The sequence below is a fragment of the Idiotropiscis lumnitzeri genome, unplaced genomic scaffold (genome assembly GCF_059441095.1).
Source record: "Idiotropiscis lumnitzeri isolate Australia: NSW breed Sydney's pygmy pipehorse unplaced genomic scaffold, RoL_Ilum_1.0 HiC_scaffold_69, whole genome shotgun sequence".
Lineage (NCBI taxonomy): Eukaryota > Metazoa > Chordata > Actinopteri > Syngnathiformes > Syngnathidae > Idiotropiscis > Idiotropiscis lumnitzeri.
Window position 1 is genome coordinate 148,925 of NW_028283607.1, and position 20,279 is coordinate 169,203.

The following is a 20,279-nucleotide window of genomic DNA, read 5'->3' on the forward strand; positions in this document are numbered from 1 at the left end:
CAGACAATGAATTTTCAGCACTAAAAAAAACGAAACTTCATTAACAGCTAAACCAAACGTTTCCAATGTAAATTTCCACATTTATAGAGTGTAAAAAGGCATCCTGAAGCCTGGGAAGTCATTAATTTGATTGTCCAGTATTTCCCTTATGAGATAATGCCTCTCATTGCAAATGTGTACAGCGCGAGCTGAAAATGCATTTTCAGCACTAAAAAACCAAACTTTTATAACACCTAAACCAAACGTTTCCAATGTAAATTTTTTCCTTTATATAGTGTAAAAAGACATCCTGAAGCCTGGGCAGTCATTAATTTGATTGTCCAATATTTCCCTTATGAGATAATGCCTCTCATAGCAAATGTGTACAGCGCGAGCTGAAAATGCATTTACAGCACTAAAAAACCAAACTTTTATAACAGCTAAACCAAACGTTTCCAATGTAAATTTCCACCTTTATATAGTGTAGAAAGGCATCCTGAAGCCTGGAAAGTCATTAATTTGATTGTCCAGTATTTCCTTCATGAGATATTGCAACATTTAGAAAAAGTGTACAGCGCCAGCAGACAATGAATTTTCAGCACTAAAAAAACGAAACTTCATTAACAGCTAAACTAAACGTTTCCAATGTAAATTTCCACCTTTATATAGTGTAAAAAGACATCCTGAAGCCCGGGCAGCCATTAATTTGATTGTCCAATTTTTCCCTTATGAGATAATGCCTCTCATAGCAAATGTGTACAGCGCGAGCTGAAAATGCATTTACAGCACTAAAAAACCAAACTTTTATAACAGCTAAACCAAACGTTTCCAATGTAAATTTCCACCTTTATATAGTGTAAAAAGACATCCTGAAGCCTGGGCAGTCATTAATTTGATTGTCCAATATTTCCCTTATGAGATAATGCCTCACATAGCAAATGTGTACAGTGCGAGCTGAAAATGCATTTACAGCACTAAAAAAACAAACTTTTATAACAGCTAAACCAAACGTTTCCAATGTAAATTTCCACCTTTATATAGTGTAGAAAGGCATCCTGAAGCCTGGAAAGTCATTAATTTGATTGTCCAGTATTTCCTTCATGAGATATTGCAACACTTAGAAAAAGTGTACAGCGCCAGCAGACAATGAATTTTCAGCACTAAATAAACGAAACTTCATTAACAGCTAAAGTAAACGTTTCCAATGTAAATTTCCACCTTTATATAGTGTAAAAAGACATCCTGAAGCCTGGGCAGTCATTAATTTGATTGTCCAATATTTCCCTTATGAGATAATGCCTCTCATAGCAAATGTGTACAGTGCGAGCTGAAAATGCATTTACAGCACTAAAAAAACAAACTTTTATAACAGCTAAACCAAACGTTTCCAATGTAAATTTCCACCTTTATATAGTGTAAAAAGACATCCTGAAGCCTGGGCAGTCATTAATTTGATTGTCCAATATTTCCCTTATGAGATAATGCCTCTCATAGCAAATGTGTACAGCGCGAGCTGAAAATGCATTTACAGCACTAAAAAAACAAACTTTTATAACAGCTAAACCAAACGTTTCCAATGTAAATTTCCACCTTTATATAGTGTAGAAAGGCATCCTGAAGCCTGGAAAGTCATTAATTTGATTGTCCAGTATTTCCTTCATGAGATATTGCAACACTGAGAAAAAGTGTACAGCGCCAGCAGACAATGAATTTTCAGCACTAAAAAAAACGAAACTTCATTAACAGCTAAACCAAACGTTTCCAATGTAAATTTCCACATTTATAGAGTGTAAAAAGGCATCCTGAAGCCTGGGAAGTCATTAATTTGATTGTCCAGTATTTCCCTTATGAGATAATGCCTCTCATTGCAAATGTGTACAGCGCGAGCTGAAAATGCATTTTCAGCACTAAAAAACCAAACTTTTATAACACCTAAACCAAACGTTTCCAATGTAAATTTCCTCCTTTATATAGTGTAAAAAGACATCCTGAAGCCTGGGCAGTCATTAATTTGATTGTCCAATATTTCCCTTATGAGATAATGCCTCTCATAGCAAATGTGTACAGCGCGAGCTGAAAATGCATTTACAGCACTAAAAAACCAAACTTTTATAACAGCTAAACCAAACGTTTCCAATGTAAATTTCCACCTTTATATAGTGTAGAAAGGCATCCTGAAGCCTGGAAAGTCATTAATTTGATTGTCCAGTATTTCCTTCATGAGATATTGCAACATTTAGAAAAAGTGTACAGCGCCAGCAGACAATGAATTTTCAGCACTAAAAAAACGAAACTTCATTAACAGCTAAACTAAACGTTTCCAATGTAAATTTCCACCTTTATATAGTGTAAAAAGACATCCTGAAGCCCGGGCAGCCATTAATTTGATTGTCCAATATTTCCCTTATGAGATAATGCCTCTCATAGCAAATGTGTACAGCGCGAGCTGAAAATGCATTTACAGCACTAAAAAACCAAACTTTTATAACAGCTAAACCAAACGTTTCCAATGTAAATTTCCACCTTTATATAGTGTAAAAAGACATCCTGAAGCCTGGGCAGTCATTAATTTGATTGTCCAATATTTCCCTTATGAGATAATGCCTCTCATAGCAAATGTGTACAGCGCGAGCTGAAAATGCATTTACAGCACTAAAAAAACAAACTTTTATAACAGCTAAACCAAACGTTTCCAATGTAAATTTCCACCTTTATATAGTGTAGAAAGGCATCCTGAAGCCTGGAAAGTCATTAATTTGATTGTCCAGTATTTCCTTCATGAGATATTGCAACACTTAGAAAAAGTGTACAGCGCCAGCAGACAATGAATTTTCAGCACTAAAAAAACGAAACTTCATTAACAGCTAAACTAAATGTTTCCAATGTAAATTTCCACCTTTATATAGTGTAAAAAGACATCCTGAAGCCTGGGCAGTCATTAATTTGATTGTCCAATATTTCCCTTATGAGATAATGCCTCTCATAGCAAATGTGTACAGCGCGAGCTGAAAATGCATTTACAGCACTAAAAAACCAAACTTTTATAACAGCTAAACCAAACGTTTCCAATGTAAATTTCCACCTTTATATAGTGTAAAAAGGCATCCTGAAGCCTGGAAAGTCTTTAATTTGATTGTCCAGTATTTCCTTCATGAGATATTGCAACACTTAGAAAAAGTGTACAGCGCCAGCAGACAATGAATTTCCAGCACTAAAAAAACGAAACTTCATTAACAGCTAAACTAAACGTTTCCAATGTAAATTTCCACCTTTATATAGTGTAAAAAGACATCCTGAAGCCTGGGCAGTCATTAATTTGATTGTCCAATATTTCCCTTATGAGATAATGCCTCTCATAGCAAATGTGTACAGCGCGAGCTGAAAATGCATTTACAGCACTAAAAAACCAAACTTTTATAACAGCTAAACCAAACGTTTCCAATGTAAATTTCAACCTTTATATAGTGTAAAAAGACATCCTGAAGCCTGGGCAGTCATTAATTTGATTGTCCAATATTTCCCTTATGAGATAATGCCTCTCATAGCAAATGTGTACAGCGCGAGCTGAAAATGCATTTACAGCACTAAAAACCCAAACTTTTATAACAGCTAAACCAAACGTTTCCAATGTAAATTTCCACCTTTATATAGTGTAGAAAGGCATCCTGAAGCCTGGAAAGTCATTAATTTGATTGTCCAGTATTTCCTTCATGAGATATTGCAACACTTAGAAAAAGTGTACAGCGCCAGCAGACAATGAATTTTCAGCACTAAAAAAACGAAACTTCATTAACAGCTGAACTAAACGTTTCCAATGTAAATGTCCACCTTTATATAGTGTAAAAAGACATCCTGAAGCCTGGGCAGTCATTAATTTGATTGTCCAATATTTCCCTTATGAGATAATGCCTCTCATAGCAAATGTGTACAGCGCGAGCTGAAAATGCATTTACAGCACTAAAAAACCAAACTTTTATAACAGCTAAACCAAACGTTTCCAATGTAAATTTCCACCTTTATATAGTGTAGAAAGGCATCCTGAAGCCTGGAAAGTCATTAATTTGATTGTCCAGTATTTCCTTCATGAGATATTGCAACACTTAGAAAAAGTGTACAGCGCCAGCAGACAATGAATTTTCAGCACTAAAAAAAACGAAACTTCATTAACAGCTAAACCAAACGTTTCCAATGTAAATTTCCACCTTTATATAGTGTAGAAAGGCATCCTGAAGCCTGGAAAGTCATTAATTTGATTGTCCAGTATTTCCTTCATGAGATATTGCAACACTTAGAAAAAGTGTACAGCGCCAGCAGACAATGAATTTTCAGCACTAAAAAAACGAAACTTCATTAACAGCTAAACCAAACGTTTCCAATGTAAATTTCCACATTTATAGAGTGTAAAAAGGCATCCTGAAGCCTGGGAAGTCATTAATTTGATTTTCCAGTATTTCCCTTATGAGATAATGCCTCACATAGCAAATGTGTACAGTGCGAGCTGAAAATGCATTTTCAGCACTAAAAAACCAAACTTTTATAACAGCTAAACCAAACGTTTCCAATGTAAATTTCCACCTTTATATAGTGTAAAAAGACATCCTGAAGCCTGGGCAGTCATTAATTTGATTGTCCAATATTTCCCTTATGAGATAATGCCTCTCATAGCAAATGTGTACAGCGCGAGCTGAAAATGCATTTACAGCACTAAAAAACCAAACTTTTATAACAGCTAAACCAAACGTTTCAATTGTAAATTTCCACCTTTATATAGTGTAGAAAGGCATCCTGAAGCCTGGAAAGTCATTAATTTGATTGTCCAGTATTTCCTTCATGAGATATTGCAACACTTAGAAAAAGTGTACAGCGCCAGCAGACAATGAATTTTCAGCACTAAAAAAACGAAACTTCATTAACAGCTAAACCAAACGTTTCCAATGTAAATTTCCACATTTATAGAGTGTAAAAAGGCATCCTGAAGCCTGGGCAGTCATTAATTTGATTGTCCAGTATTTCCCTTATGAGATAATGCCTCACATAGCAAATGTGTACAGTGCGAGCTGAAAATGCATTTTCAGCACTAAAAAACCAAACTTTTATAACAGCTAAACCAAACGTTTCCAATGTAAATTTCCACCTTTATATAGTGTAAAAAGACATCCTGAAGCCTGGGCAGTCATTAATTTGATTGTCCAGTATTTCCCTTATGAGATAATGCCTCACATAGCAAATGTGTACAGCGCCAGCAGACAATGAATTTTCAGCACTAAAAAAACGAAACTTCATTAACAGCTAAACTAAACGTTTCCAATGTAAATTTCCACCCTTATATAGTGTAAAAAGACATCCTGAAGCCTGGGCAGTCATTAATTTGATTGTCCAATATTTCCCTTATGAGATAATGCCTCTCATAGCAAATGTGTACAGTGCGAGCTGAAAATGCATTTACAGCACTAAAAAAACAAACTTTTATAACAGCTAAACCAAACGTTTCCAATGTAAATTTCCACCTTTATATAGTGTAAAAAGACATCCTGAAGCCTGGGCAGTCATTAATTTGATTGTCCAATATTTCCCTTATGAGATAATGCCTCTCATAGCAAATGTGTACAGCGCGAGCTGAAAATGCATTTACAGCACTAAAAAACCAAACTTTTATAACAGCTAAACCAAACGTTTCCAATGTAAATTTCCACCTTTATATAGTGTAGAAAGGCATCCTGAAGCCTGGAAAGTCATTAATTTGATTGTCCAGTATTTCCTTCATGAGATATTGCAACACTTAGAAAAAGTGTACAGCGCCAGCAGACAATGAATTTTCAGCACTAAAAAAACGAAACTTCATTAACAGCTAAACCAAACGTTTCCAATGTAAATTTCCACATTTATAGAGTGTAAAAAAGCATCCTGAAGCCTGGGAAGTCATTAATTTGATTGTCCAGTATTTCCCTTATGAGATAATGCCTCACATAGCAAATGTGTACAGTGCGAGCTGAAAATGCATTTACAGCACTAAAAAAACAAACTTTTATAACAGCTAAACCAAAGGTTTCCAATGTAAATTTCCACCTTTATATAGTGTAGAAAGGCATCCTGAAGCCTGGAAAGTCATTAATTTGATTGTCCAGTATTTCCTTCATGAGATATTGCAACACTTAGAAAAAGTGTACAGCGCCAGCAGACAATGAATTTTCAGCACTAAATAAACGAAACTTCATTAACAGCTAAAGTAAACGTTTCCAATGTAAATTTCCACCTTTATATAGTGTAAAAAGACATCCTGAAGCCTGGGCAGTCATTAATTTGATTGTCCAATATTTCCCTTATGAGATAATGCCTCTCATAGCAAATGTGTACAGTGCGAGCTGAAAATGCATTTACAGCACTAAAAAAACAAACTTTTATAACAGCTAAACCAAACGTTTCCAATGTAAATTTCCACCTTTATATAGTGTAAAAAGACATCCTGAAGCCTGGGCAGTCATTAATTTGATTGTCCAATATTTCCCTTATGAGATAATGCCTCTCATAGCAAATGTGCACAGCGCGAGCTGAAAATGCATTTACAGCACTAAAAAACCAAACTTTTATAACAGCTAAACCAAACGTTTCCAATATAAATTTCCACCTTTATATAGTGTAGAAAGGCATCCTGAAGCCTGGAAAGTCATTAATTTGATTGTCCAGTATTTCCTTCATGAGATATTGCAACACTTAGAAAAAGTGTACAGCGCCAGCAGACAATGAATTTTCAGCACTAAAAAAACGAAACTTCATTAACAGCTAAACCAAACGTTTCCAATGTAAATTTCCACATTTATAGAGTGTAAAAAGGCATCCTGAAGCCTGGGAAGTCATTAATTTGATTGTCCAGTATTTCCCTTATGAGATAATGCCTCACATCGCAAATGTGTACAGTGCGAGCTGAAAATGCATTTACAGCACTAAAAAAACAAACTTTTATAACAGCTAAACCAAACGTTTCCAATGTAAATTTCCACCTTTATATAGTGTAGAAAGGCATCCTGAAGCCTGGAAAGTCATTAATTTGATTGTCCAGTATTTCCTTCATGAGATATTGCAACACTTAGAAAAAGTGTACAGCGCCAGCAGACAATGAATTTTCAGCACTAAATAAACGAAACTTCATTAACAGCTAAAGTAAACGTTTCCAATGTAAATTTCCACCTTTATATAGTGTAAAAAGACATCCTGAAGCCTGGGCAGTCATTAATTTGATTGTCCAATATTTCCCTTATGAGATAATGCCTCTCATAGCAAATGTGTACAGTGCGAGCTGAAAATGCATTTACAGCACTAAAAAAACAAACTTTTATAACAGCTAAACCAAACGTTTCCAATGTAAATTTCCACCTTTATATAGTGTAAAAAGACATCCTGAAGCCTGGGCAGTCATTAATTTGATTGTCCAATATTTCCCTTATGAGATAATGCCTCTCATAGCAAATGTGTACAGCGCGAGCTGAAAATGCATTTACAGCACTAAAAAACCAAACTTTTATAACAGCTAAACCAAACGTTTCCAATGTAAATTTCCACCTTTATATAGTGTAGAAAGGCATCCTGAAGCCTGGAAAGTCATTAATATGATTGTCCAGTATTTCCTTCATGAGATATTGCAACATTTAGAAAAAGTGTACAGCGCCAGCAGACAATGAATTTTCAGCACTAAAAAAACGAAACTTCATTAACAGCTAGACTAAACGTTTCCAATGTAAATTTCCACCTTTATATAGTGTAAAAAGACATCCTGAAGCCCGGGCAGCCATTAATTTGATTGTCCAATATTTCCCTTATGAGATAATGCCTCTCATAGCAAATGTGTACAGCGCGAGCTGAAAATGCATTTACAGCACTAAAAAACCAAACTTTTATAACAGCTAAACCAAACGTTTCCAATGTAAATTTCCACCTTTATATAGTGTAAAAAGACATCCTGAAGCCTGGGCAGTCATTAATTTGATTGTCCAATATTTCCCTTATGAGATAATGCCTCTCATAGCAAATGTGTACAGCGCGAGCTGAAAATGCATTTACAGCACTAAAAAACCAAACTTTTATAACAGCTAAACCAAACGTTTCCAATGTAAATTTCCACCTTTATATAGTGTAGAAAGGCATCCTGAAGCCTGGAAAGTCATTAATTTGATTGTCCAGTATTTCCTTCATGAGATATTGCAACACTTAGAAAAAGTGTACAGCGCCAGCAGACAATGAATTTTCAGCACTAAAAAAACGAAACTTCATTAACAGCTAAACTAAATGTTTCCAATGTAAATTTCCACCTTTATATAGTGTAAAAAGACATCCTGAAGCCTGGGCAGTCATTAATTTGATTGTCCAATATTTCCCTTATGAGATAATGCCTCTCATAGCAAATGTGTACAGCGCGAGCTGAAAATGCATTTACAGCACTAAAAAACCAAACTTTTATAACAGCTAAATCAAACGTTTCCAATGTAAATTTCCACCTTTATATAGTGTAAAAAGGCATCTGAAGCCTGGAAAGTCTTTAATTTGATTGTCCAGTATTTCCTTCATGAGATATTGCAACACTTAGAAAAAGTGTACAGCGCCAGCAGACAATGAATTTTCAGCACTAAAAAACCGAAACTTCATTAACAGCTAAACTAAACGTTTCCAATGTAAATTTCCACCTTTATATAGTGTAAAAAGACATCCTGAAGCCTGGGCAGCCATTAATTTGATTGTCCAATATTTCCCTTATGAGATAATGCCTCTCATAGCAAATGTGTACAGCGCGAGCTGAAAATGCATTTACAGCACTAAAAAACCAAACTTTTATAACAGCTAAACCAAACGTTTCCAATGTAAATTTCCACCTTTATAGAGTGTAAAAAGACATCCTGAAGCCTGGGCAGTCATTAATTTGATTGTCCAATATTTCCCTTATGAGATAATGCCTCTCATAGCAAATGTGTACAGCGCGAGCTGAAAATGCATTTACAGCACTAAAAAACCAAACTTTTATAACAGCTAAACCAAACGTTTCCAATGTAAATTTCTACCTTTATATAGTGTAGAAAGGCATCCTGAAGCCTGGAAAGTCATTAATTTGATTGTCCAGTATTTCCTTCATGAGATATTGCAACACTTAGAAAAAGTGTACAGCGCCAGCAGACAATGTTTTTTCAGCACTAAAAAAACGAAACTTCATTAACAGCTAAACCAAACGTTTCCAATGTAAATTTCCACATTTATAGAGTGTAAAAAGGCATCCTGAAGCCTGGGAAGTCATTAATTTGATTGTCCAGTATTTCCCTTATGATATAATGCCTCACATAGCAAATGTGTACAGCGCGAGCTGAAAATGCATTTACAGCACTAAAAAACCAAACTTTTATAACAGCTAAACCAAACGTTTCCAATGTAAATTTCCACCTTTATATAGTGTAGAAAGGCATCCTGAAGCCTGGAAAGTGATTAATTTGATTGTCCAGTATTTCCTTCATGAGATATTGCAACACTTAGAAAAAGTGTACAGCGCCAGCAGACAATGAATTTTCAGCACTAAAAAACCGAAACTTCATTAACAGCTAAACTAAACGTTTCCAATGTAAATTTCCACCTTTATATAGTGTAAAAAGACATCCTGAAGCCTGGGCAGTCATTAATTTGATTGTCCAATATTTCCCTTATGAGATAATGCCTCTCATAGCAAATGTGTACAGCGCGAGCTGAAAATGCATTTACAGCACTAAAAAACCAAACTTTTATAACAGCTAAACCAAACGTTTCCAATGTAAATTTCCACCTTTATATAGTGTAGAAAGGCATCCTGAAGCCTGGAAAGTCATTAATTTGATTGTCCAGTATTTCCTTCATGAGATATTGCAACACTTAGAAAAAGTGTACAGCGCCAGCAGACAATGAATTTCCAGCACTAAAAAAACGAAACTTCATTAACAGCTAAACTAAACGTTTCCAATGTAAATTTCCACCTTTATATAGTGTAAAAAGACATCCTGAAGCCTGGGCAGTCATTAATTTGATTGTCCAATATTTCCCTTATGAGATAATGCCTCTCATAGCAAATGTGTACAGCGCGAGCTGAAAATGCATTTACAGCACTAAAAAAACAAACTTTTATAACAGCTAAACCAAACGTTTCCAATGTAAATTTCCACCTTTATATAGTGTAGAAAGGCATCATGAAGCCTGGAAAGTCATTAATTTGATTGTCCAGTATTTCCTTCATGAGATATTGCAACACTTAGAAAAAGTGTACAGCGCCAGCAGACAATGAATTTTCAGCACTAAAAAAACGAAACTTCATTAACAGCTAAACCAAACGTTTCCAATGTAAATTTCCACATTTATAGAGTGTAAAAAGGCATCCTGAAGCCTGGGAAGTCATTAATTTGATTGTCCAGTATTTCCCTTATGAGATAATGCCTCACATAGCAAATGTGTACAGTGCGAGCTGAAAATGCATTTTCAGCACTAAAAAACCAAACTTTTATAACAGCTAAACCAAACGTTTCCAATGTAAATTTCCACCTTTATATAGTGTAAAAAGACATCCTGAAGCCTGGGCAGTCATTAATTTGATTGTCCAGTATTTCCCTTATGAGATAATGCCTCACATAGCAAATGTGTACAGCGCGAGCTGAAAATGCATTTACAGCACTAAAAAAACAAACTTTTATAACAGCTAAACCAAACGTTTCCAATGTAAATTTCCACATTTATAGAGTGTAAAAATGCATCCTGAAGCCTGGGAAGTCATTAATTTGATTGTCCAGTATTTCCCTTATGAGATAATGCCTCACATAGCAAATGTGTACAGTGCGAGCTGAAAATGCATTTTCAGCACTAAAAAACCAAACTTTTATAACAGCTAAACCAAACGTTTCCAATGTAAATTTCCACCTTTATATAGTGTAAAAAGACATCCTGAAGCCTGGGCAGTCATTAATTTGATTGTCCAATATTTCCCTTATGAGATAATGCCTCTCATAGCAAATGTGTACAGCGCGAGCTGAAAATGCATTTACAGCACTAAAAAACCAAACTTTTATAACAGCTAAACCAAACGTTTCCAATGTAAATTTCCACCTTTATATAGTGTAGAAAGGCATCCTGAAGCCTGGAAAGTCATTAATTTGATTGTCCAGTATTTCCTTCATGAGATATTGCAACACTTAGAAAAAGTGTACAGCGCCAGTAGACAATGAATTTTCAGCACTAAAAAAACGATACTTCATTAACAGCTAAACTAAACGTTTCCAATGTAAATTTCCACCTTTATGTAGTGTAAAAAGACATCCTGAAGCCTGGGCAGTCATTAATATGATTGTCCAATATTTCCCTTATGAGATAATGCCTCTCATAGCAAATGTGTACAGCGCGAGCTGAAAATGCATTTACAGCACTAAAAAACCAAACTTTTATAACAGCTAAACCAAACGTTTCCAATGTAAATTTCCACCTTTATATAGTGTAAAAAGACATCCTGAAGCCTGGGCAGTCATTAATTTGATTGTCCAGTATTTCCCTTATGAGATAATGCCTCACATAGCAAATGTGTACAGCGCGAGCTGAAAATGCATTTACAGCACTAAAAAAACAAACTTTTATAACAGCTAAACCAAACGTTTCCAATGTAAATTTCCACATTTATAGAGTGTAAAAATGCATCCTGAAGCCTGGGAAGTCATTAATTTGATTGTCCAGTATTTCCCTTATGAGATAATGCCTCACATAGCAAATGTGTACAGTGCGAGCTGAAAATGCATTTTCAGCACTAAAAAACCAAACTTTTATAACAGCTAAACCAAACGTTTCCAATGTAAATTTCCACCTTTATATAGTGTAAAAAGACATCCTGAAGCCTGGGCAGTCATTAATTTGATTGTCCAATATTTCCCTTATGAGATAATGCCTCTCATAGCAAATGTGTACAGCGCGAGCTGAAAATGCATTTACAGCACTAAAAAACCAAACTTTTATAACAGCTAAACCAAACGTTTCCAATGTAAATTTCCACCTTTATATAGTGTAGAAAGGCATCCTGGAGCCTGGAAAGTCATTAATTTGATTGTCCAGTATTTCCTTCATGAGATATTGCAACACTTAGAAAAAGTGTACAGCGCCAGCAGACAATGAATTTTCAGCACTAAAAAAACCAAACTTTTATAACAGCTAAACCAAACGTTTCCAATGTAAATTTCCACCTTTATATAGTGTAAAAAGGCATCCTGAAGCCTGGGAAGTCATTAATTTGATTGTCCAGTATTTCCCTTATGAGATAATGCCTCACATAGCAAATGTGTACAGTGCGAGCTGAAAATGCATTTTCAGCACTAAAAAAACAAACTTATATAACACCTAAACCAAACGTTTCCAATGTAAATTTCCACCTTTATATAGTGTAAAAAGACATCCTGAAGCCTGGGCAGTCATTAATTTGATTGTCCAATATTTCCCTTATGAGATAATGCCTCTCATAGCAAATGTGTACAGCGCGAGCTGAAAATGCATTTACAGCACTAAAAAACCAAACTTTTATAACAGCTAAACCAAACGTTTCCAATGTAAATTTCCACCTTTATATAGTGTAAAAAGACATCCTGAAGCCTGGGCAGTCATTAATTTGATTGTCCAATATTTCCCTTATGAGATAATGCCTCTCATAGCAAATGTGTACAGCGCGAGCTGAAAATGCATTTTCAGCACTAAAAAAACAAACTTTTATAACAGCTAAACCAAACGTTTCAAATGTAAATTTCCACCTTTATATAGTGTAAAAAGACATCCTGAAGCCTGGGCAGTCATTAATTTGATTGTCCAATATTTCCCTTATGAGATAATGCCTCTCATAGCAAATGTGTACAGTGCGAGCTGAAAATGCATTTACAGCACTAAAAAAACAAACTTTTATAACAGCTAAACCAAACGTTTCCAATGTAAATTTCCACCTTTATATAGTGTAAAAAGACATCCTGAAGCCTGGGCAGTCATTAATTTGATTGTCCAATATTTCCCTTATGAGATAATGCCTCTCATAGCAAATGTGTACAGTGCGAGCTGAAAATGCATTTACAGCACTAAAAAAACAAACTTTTATAACAGCTAAACCAAACGTTTCCAATGTAAATTTCCACCTTTATATAGTGTAAAAAGACATCCTGAAGCCTGGGCAGTCATTAATTTGATTGTCCAATATTTCCCTTATGAGATAATGCCTCTCATAGCAAATGTGTACAGCGCGAGCTGAAAATGCATTTACAGCACTAAAAAACCAAACTTTTATAACAGCTAAACCAAACGTTTCCAATGTAAATTTCCACCTTTATATAGTGTAGAAAGGCATCCTGAAGCCTGGAAAGTCATTAATTTGATTGTCCAGTATTTCCTTCATGAGATATTGCAACACTTAGAAAAAGTGTACAGCGCCAGCAGACAATGAATTTTCAGCACTAAAAAAACGAAACTTCATTAACAGCTAAACCAAACGTTTCCAATGTAAATTTCCACATTTATAGAGTGTAAAAAGGCATCCTGAAGCCTGGGAAGTCATTAATTTGATTGTCCAGTATTTCCCTTATGAGATAATGCCTCACATAGCAAATGTGTACAGTGCGAGCTGAAAATGCATTTACAGCACTAAAAAAACAAACTTTTATAACAGCTAAACCAAACGTTTCCAATGTAAATTTCCACCTTTATATAGTGTAGAAAGGCATCCTGAAGCCTGGAAAGTCATTAATTTGATTGTCCAGTATTTCCTTCATGAGATATTGCAACACTTAGAAAAAGTGTACAGCGCCAGCAGACAATGAATTTTCAGCACTAAATAAACGAAACTTCATTAACAGCTAAAGTAAACGTTTCCAATGTAAATTTCCACCTTTATATAGTGTAAAAAGACATCCTGAAGCCTGGGCAGTCATTAATTTGATTGTCCAATATTTCCCTTATGAGATAATGCCTCTCATAGCAAATGTGTACAGTGCGAGCTGAAAATGCATTTACAGCACTAAAAAAACAAACTTTTATAACAGCTAAACCAAACGTTTCCAATGTAAATTTCCACCTTTATATAGTGTAAAAAGACATCCTGAAGCCTGGGCAGTCATTAATTTGATTGTCCAATATTTCCCTTATGAGATAATGCCTCTCATAGCAAATGTGTACAGCGCGAGCTGAAAATGCATTTACAGCACTAAAAAACCAAACTTTTATAACAGCTAAACCAAACGTTTCCAATGTAAATTTCCACCTTTATATAGTGTAGAAAGGCATCCTGAAGCCTGGAAAGTCATTAATTTGATTGTCCAGTATTTCCTTCATGAGATATTGCAACACTTAGAAAAAGTGTACAGCGCCAGCAGACAATGAATTTTCAGCACTAAAAAAAACGAAACTTCATTAACAGCTAAACCAAACGTTTCCAATGTAAATTTCCACATTTATAGAGTGTAAAAAGGCATCCTGAAGCCTGGGAAGTCATTAATTTGATTGTCCAGTATTTCCCTTATGAGATAATGCCTCACATAGCAAATGTGTACAGTGCGAGCTGAAAATGCATTTACAGCACTAAAAAAACAAACTTTTATAACAGCTAAACCAAACGTTTCCAATGTAAATTTCCACCTTTATATAGTGTAGAAAGGCATCCTGAAGCCTGGAAAGTCATTAATTTGATTGTCCAGTATTTCCTTCATGAGATATTGCAACACTTAGAAAAAGTGTACAGCGCCAGCAGACAATGAATTTTCAGCACTAAATAAACGAAACTTCATTAACAGCTAAAGTAAACGTTTCCAATGTAAATTTCCACCTTTATATAGTGTAAAAAGACATCCTGAAGCCTGGGCAGTCATTAATTTGATTGTCCAATATTTCCCTTATGAGATAATGCCTCTCATAGCAAATGTGTACAGTGCGAGCTGAAAATGCATTTACAGCACTAAAAAAACAAACTTTTATAACAGCTAAACCAAACGTTTCCAATGTAAATTTCCACCTTTATATAGTGTAAAAAGACATTCTGAAGCCTGGGCAGTCATTAATTTGATTGTCCAATATTTCCCTTATGAGATAATGCCTCTCATTGCAAATGTGTACAGCGCGAGCTGAAAATGCATTTTCAGCACTAAAAAACCAAACTTTTATAACACCTAAACCAAACGTTTCCAATGTAAATTTCCTCCTTTATATAGTGTAAAAAGACATCCTGAAGCCTGGGCAGTCATTAATTTGATTGTCCAATATTTCCCTTATGAGATAATGCCTCTCATAGCAAATGTGTACAGCGCGAGCTGAAAATGCATTTACAGCTCTAAAAAACCAAACTTTTATAACAGCTAAACCAAACGTTTCCAATGTAAATTTCCACCTTTATATAGTGTAGAAAGGCATCCTGAAGCCTGGAAAGTCATTAATTTGATTGTCCAGTATTTCCTTCATGAGATATTGCAACATTTAGAAAAAGTGTACAGCGCCAGCAGACAATGAATTTTCAGCACTAAAAAAACGAAACTTCATTAACAGCTAAACTAAACGTTTCCAATGTAAATTTCCACCTTTATATAGTGTAAAAAGACATCCTGAAGCCCGGGCAGCCATTAATTTGATTGTCCAATATTTCCCTTATGAGATAATGCCTCTCATAGCAAATGTGTACAGCGCGAGCTGAAAATGCATTTACAGCACTAAAAAACCAAACTTTTATAACAGCTAAACCAAACGTTTCCAATGTAAATTTCCACCTTTATATAGTGTAAAAAGACATCCTGAAGCCTGGGCAGTCATTAATTTGATTGTCCAATATTTCCCTTATGAGATAATGCCTCTCATAGCAAATGTGTACAGCGCGAGCTGAAAATGCATTTACAGCACTAAAAAAACAAACTTTTATAACAGCTAAACCAAACGTTTCCAATGTAAACTTCCACCTTTATATAGTGTAGAAAGGCATCCTGAAGCCTGGAAAGTCATTAATTTGATTGTCCAGTATTTCCTTCATGAGATATTGCAACACTTAGAAAAAGTGTACAGCGCCAGCAGACAATGAATTTTCAGCACTAAAAAAACGAAACTTCATTAACAGCTAAACTAAATGTTTCCAATGTAAATTTCCACCTTTATATAGTGTAAAAAGACATCCTGAAGCCTGGGCAGTCATTAATTTGATTGTCCAATATTTCCCTTATGAGATAATGCCTCTCATAGCAAATGTGTACAGCGCGAGCTGAAAATGCATTTACAGCACTAAAAAACCAAACTTTTATAACAGCTAAACCAAACGTTTCCAATGTAAATTTCCACCTTTATATAGTGTAAAAAGGCATCCTGAAGCCTGGAAAGTCTTTAATTTGATTGTCCAGTATTTCCTTCATGAGATATTGCAACACTTAGAAAAAGTGTACAGCGCCAGCAGACAATGAATTTCCAGCACTAAAAAAACGAAACTTCATTAACAGCTAAACTAAACGTTTCCAATGTAAATTTCCACCTTTATATAGTGTAAAAAGACATCCTGAAGCCTGGGCAGTCATTAATTTGATTGTCCAATATTTCCCTTATGAGATAATGCCTCTCATAGCAAATGTGTACAGCGCGAGCTGAAAATGCATTTACAGCACTAAAAAACCAAACTTTTATAACAGCTAAACCAAACGTTTCCAATGTAAATTTCCACCTTTATATAGTGTAGAAAGGCATCCTGAAGCCTGGAAAGTCATTAATTTGATTGTCCAGTATTTCCTTCATGAGATATTGCAACACTTAGAAAAAGTGTACAGCGCCAGCAGACAATGAATTTTCAGCACTAAAAAAACGAAACTTCATTAACAGCTAAACCAAACGTTTCCAATGTAAATTTCCACATTTATAGAGTGTAAAAAGGCATCCTGAAGCCTGGGAAGTCATTAATTTGATTGTCCAGTATTTCCCTTATGAGATAATGCCTCACATAGCAAATGTGTACAGTGCGAGCTGAAAATGCATTTTCAGCACTAAAAAACCAAACTTTTATAACAGCTAAACCAAACGTTTCCAATGTAAATTTCCACCTTTATATAGTGTAAAAAGACATCCTGAAGCCTGGGCAGTCATTAATTTGATTGTCCAGTATTTCCCTTATGAGATAATGCCTCACATAGCAAATGTGTACAGCGCGAGCTGAAAATGCATTTACAGCACTAAAAAAACAAACTTTTATAACAGCTAAACCAAACGTTTCCAATGTAAATTTCCACATTTATAGAGTGTAAAAATGCATCCTGAAGCCTGGGAAGTCATTAATTTGATTGTCCAGTATTTCCCTTATGAGATAATGCCTCACATAGCAAATGTGTACAGTGCGAGCTGAAAATGCATTTTCAGCACTAAAAAACCAAACTTTTATAACAGCTAAACCAAACGTTTCCAATGTAAATTTCCACCTTTATATAGTGTAAAAAGACATCCTGAAGCCTGGGCAGTCATTAATTTGATTGTCCAATATTTCCCTTATGAGATAATGCCTCTCATAGCAAATGTGTACAGCGCGAGCTGAAAATGCATTTACAGCACTAAAAAACCAAACTTTTATAACAGCTAAACCAAACGTTTCCAATGTAAATTTCCACCTTTATATAGTGTAAAAAGACATCCTGAAGCCTGGGCAGTCATTAATTTGATTGTCCAATATTTCCCTTATGAGATAATGCCTCTCATAGCAAATGTGTACAGCGCGAGCTGAAAATGCATTTACAGCACTAAAAAACCAAACTTTTATAACAGCTAAACCAAACGTTTCCAATGTAAATTTCCACCTTTATATAGTGTAAAAAGGCATCCTGAAGCCTGGAAAGTCTTTAATTTGATTGTCCAGTATTTCCTTCATGAGATATTGCAACACTTAGAAAAAGTGTACAGCGCCAGCAGACAATGAATTTCCAGCACTAAAAAAACGAAACTTCATTAACAGCTAAACTAAACGTTTCCAATGTAAATTTCCACCTTTATATAGTGTAAAAAGACATCCTGAAGCCTGGGCAGTCATTAATTTGATTGTCCAATATTTCCCTTATGAGATAATGCCTCTCATAGCAAATGTGTACAGCGCGAGCTGAAAATGCATTTACAGCACTAAAAAACCAAACTTTTATAACAGCTAAACCAAACGTTTCCAATGTAAATTTCCACCTTTATATAGTGTAGAAAGGCATCCTGAAGCCTGGAAAGTCATTAATTTGATTGTCCAGTATTTCCTTCATGAGATATTGCAACACTTAGAAAAAGTGTACAGCGCCAGCAGACAATGAATTTTCAGCACTAAAAAAACGAAACTTCATTAACAGCTAAACCAAACGTTTCCAATGTAAATTTCCACATTTATAGAGTGTAAAAAGGCATCCTGAAGCCTGGGAAGTCATTAATTTGATTGTCCAGTATTTCCCTTATGAGATAATGCCTCACATAGCAAATGTGTACAGTGCGAGCTGAAAATGCATTTTCAGCACTAAAAAACCAAACTTTTATAACAGCTAAACCAAACGTTTCCAATGTAAATTTCCACCTTTATATAGTGTAAAAAGACATCCTGAAGCCTGGGCAGTCATTAATTTGATTGTCCAGTATTTCCCTTATGAGATAATGCCTCACATAGCAAATGTGTACAGCGCGAGCTGAAAATGCATTTACAGCACTAAAAAAACAAACTTTTATAACAGCTAAACCAAACGTTTCCAATGTAAATTTCCACATTTATAGAGTGTAAAAATGCATCCTGAAGCCTGGGAAGTCATTAATTTGATTGTCCAGTATTTCCCTTATGAGATAATGCCTCACATAGCAAATGTGTACAGTGCGAGCTGAAAATGCATTTTCAGCACTAAAAAACCAAACATTTATAACAGCTAAACCAAACGTTTCCAATGTAAATTTCCACCTTTATATAGTGTAAAAAGACATCCTGAAGCCTGGGCAGTCATTAATTTGATTGTCCAGTATTTCCTTCATGAGATATTGCAACACTTAGAAAAAGTGTACAGCGCCAGCAGACAATGAATTTCCAGCACTAAAAAAACGAAACTTCATTAACAGCTAAACTAAACGTTTCCAATGTAAATTTCCACCTTTATATAGTGTAAAAAGACATCCTGAAGCCTGGGCAGTCATTAATTTGATTGTCCAATATTTCCCTTATGAGATAATGCCTCTCATAGCAAATGTGTACAGCGCGAGCTGAAAATGCATTTACAGCACTAAAAAACCAAACTTTTATAACAGCTAAACCAAACGTTTCCAATGTAAATTTCCACCTTTATATAGTGTAGAAAGGCATCCTGAAGCCTGGAAAGTCATTAATTTGATTGTCCAGTATTTCCTTCATGAGATATTGCAACACTTAGAAAAAGTGTACAGCGCCAGCAGACAATGAATTTTCAGCACTAAAAAAACGAAACTTCATTAACAGCTAAACCAAACGTTTCCAATGTAAATTTCCACATTTATAGAGTGTAAAAAGGCATCCTGAAGCCTGGGAAGTCATTAATTTGATTGTCCAGTATTTCCCTTATGAGATAATGCCTCACATAGCAAATGTGTACAGTGCGAGCTGAAAATGCATTTTCAGCACTAAAAAACCAAACTTTTATAACAGCTAAACCAAACGTTTCCAATGTAAATTTCCACCTTTATATAGTTTAAAAAGACATCCTGAAGCCTGGGCAGTCATTAATTTGATTGTCCAGTATTTCCCTTATGAGATAATGCCTCACATAGCAAATGTGTACAGCGCGAGCTGAAAATGCATTTACAGCACTAAAAAAACAAACTTTTATAACAGCTAAACCAAACGTTTCCAATGTAAATTTCCACATTTATAGAGTGTAAAAATGCATCCTGAAGCCTGGGAAGTCATTAATTTGATTGTCCAGTATTTCCCTTATGAGATAATGCCTCACATAGCAAATGTGTACAGTGCGAGCTGAAAATGCATTTTCAGCACTAAAAAACCAAACTTTTATAACAGCTAAACCAAACGTTTCCAATGTAAATTTCCACCTTTATATAGTGTAAAAAGACATCCTGAAGCCTGGGCAGTCATTAATTTGATTGTCCAATATTTCCCTTATGAGATAATGTCTCTCATAGCAAATGTGTACAGCGCGAGCTGAAAATGCATTTACAGCACTAAAAAACCAAACTTTTATAACAGCTAAACCAAACGTTTCCAATGTAAATTTCCACCTTTATATAGTGTAAAAAGACATCCTGAAGCCTGGGCAGTCATTAATTTGATTGTCCAATATTTCCCTTATGAG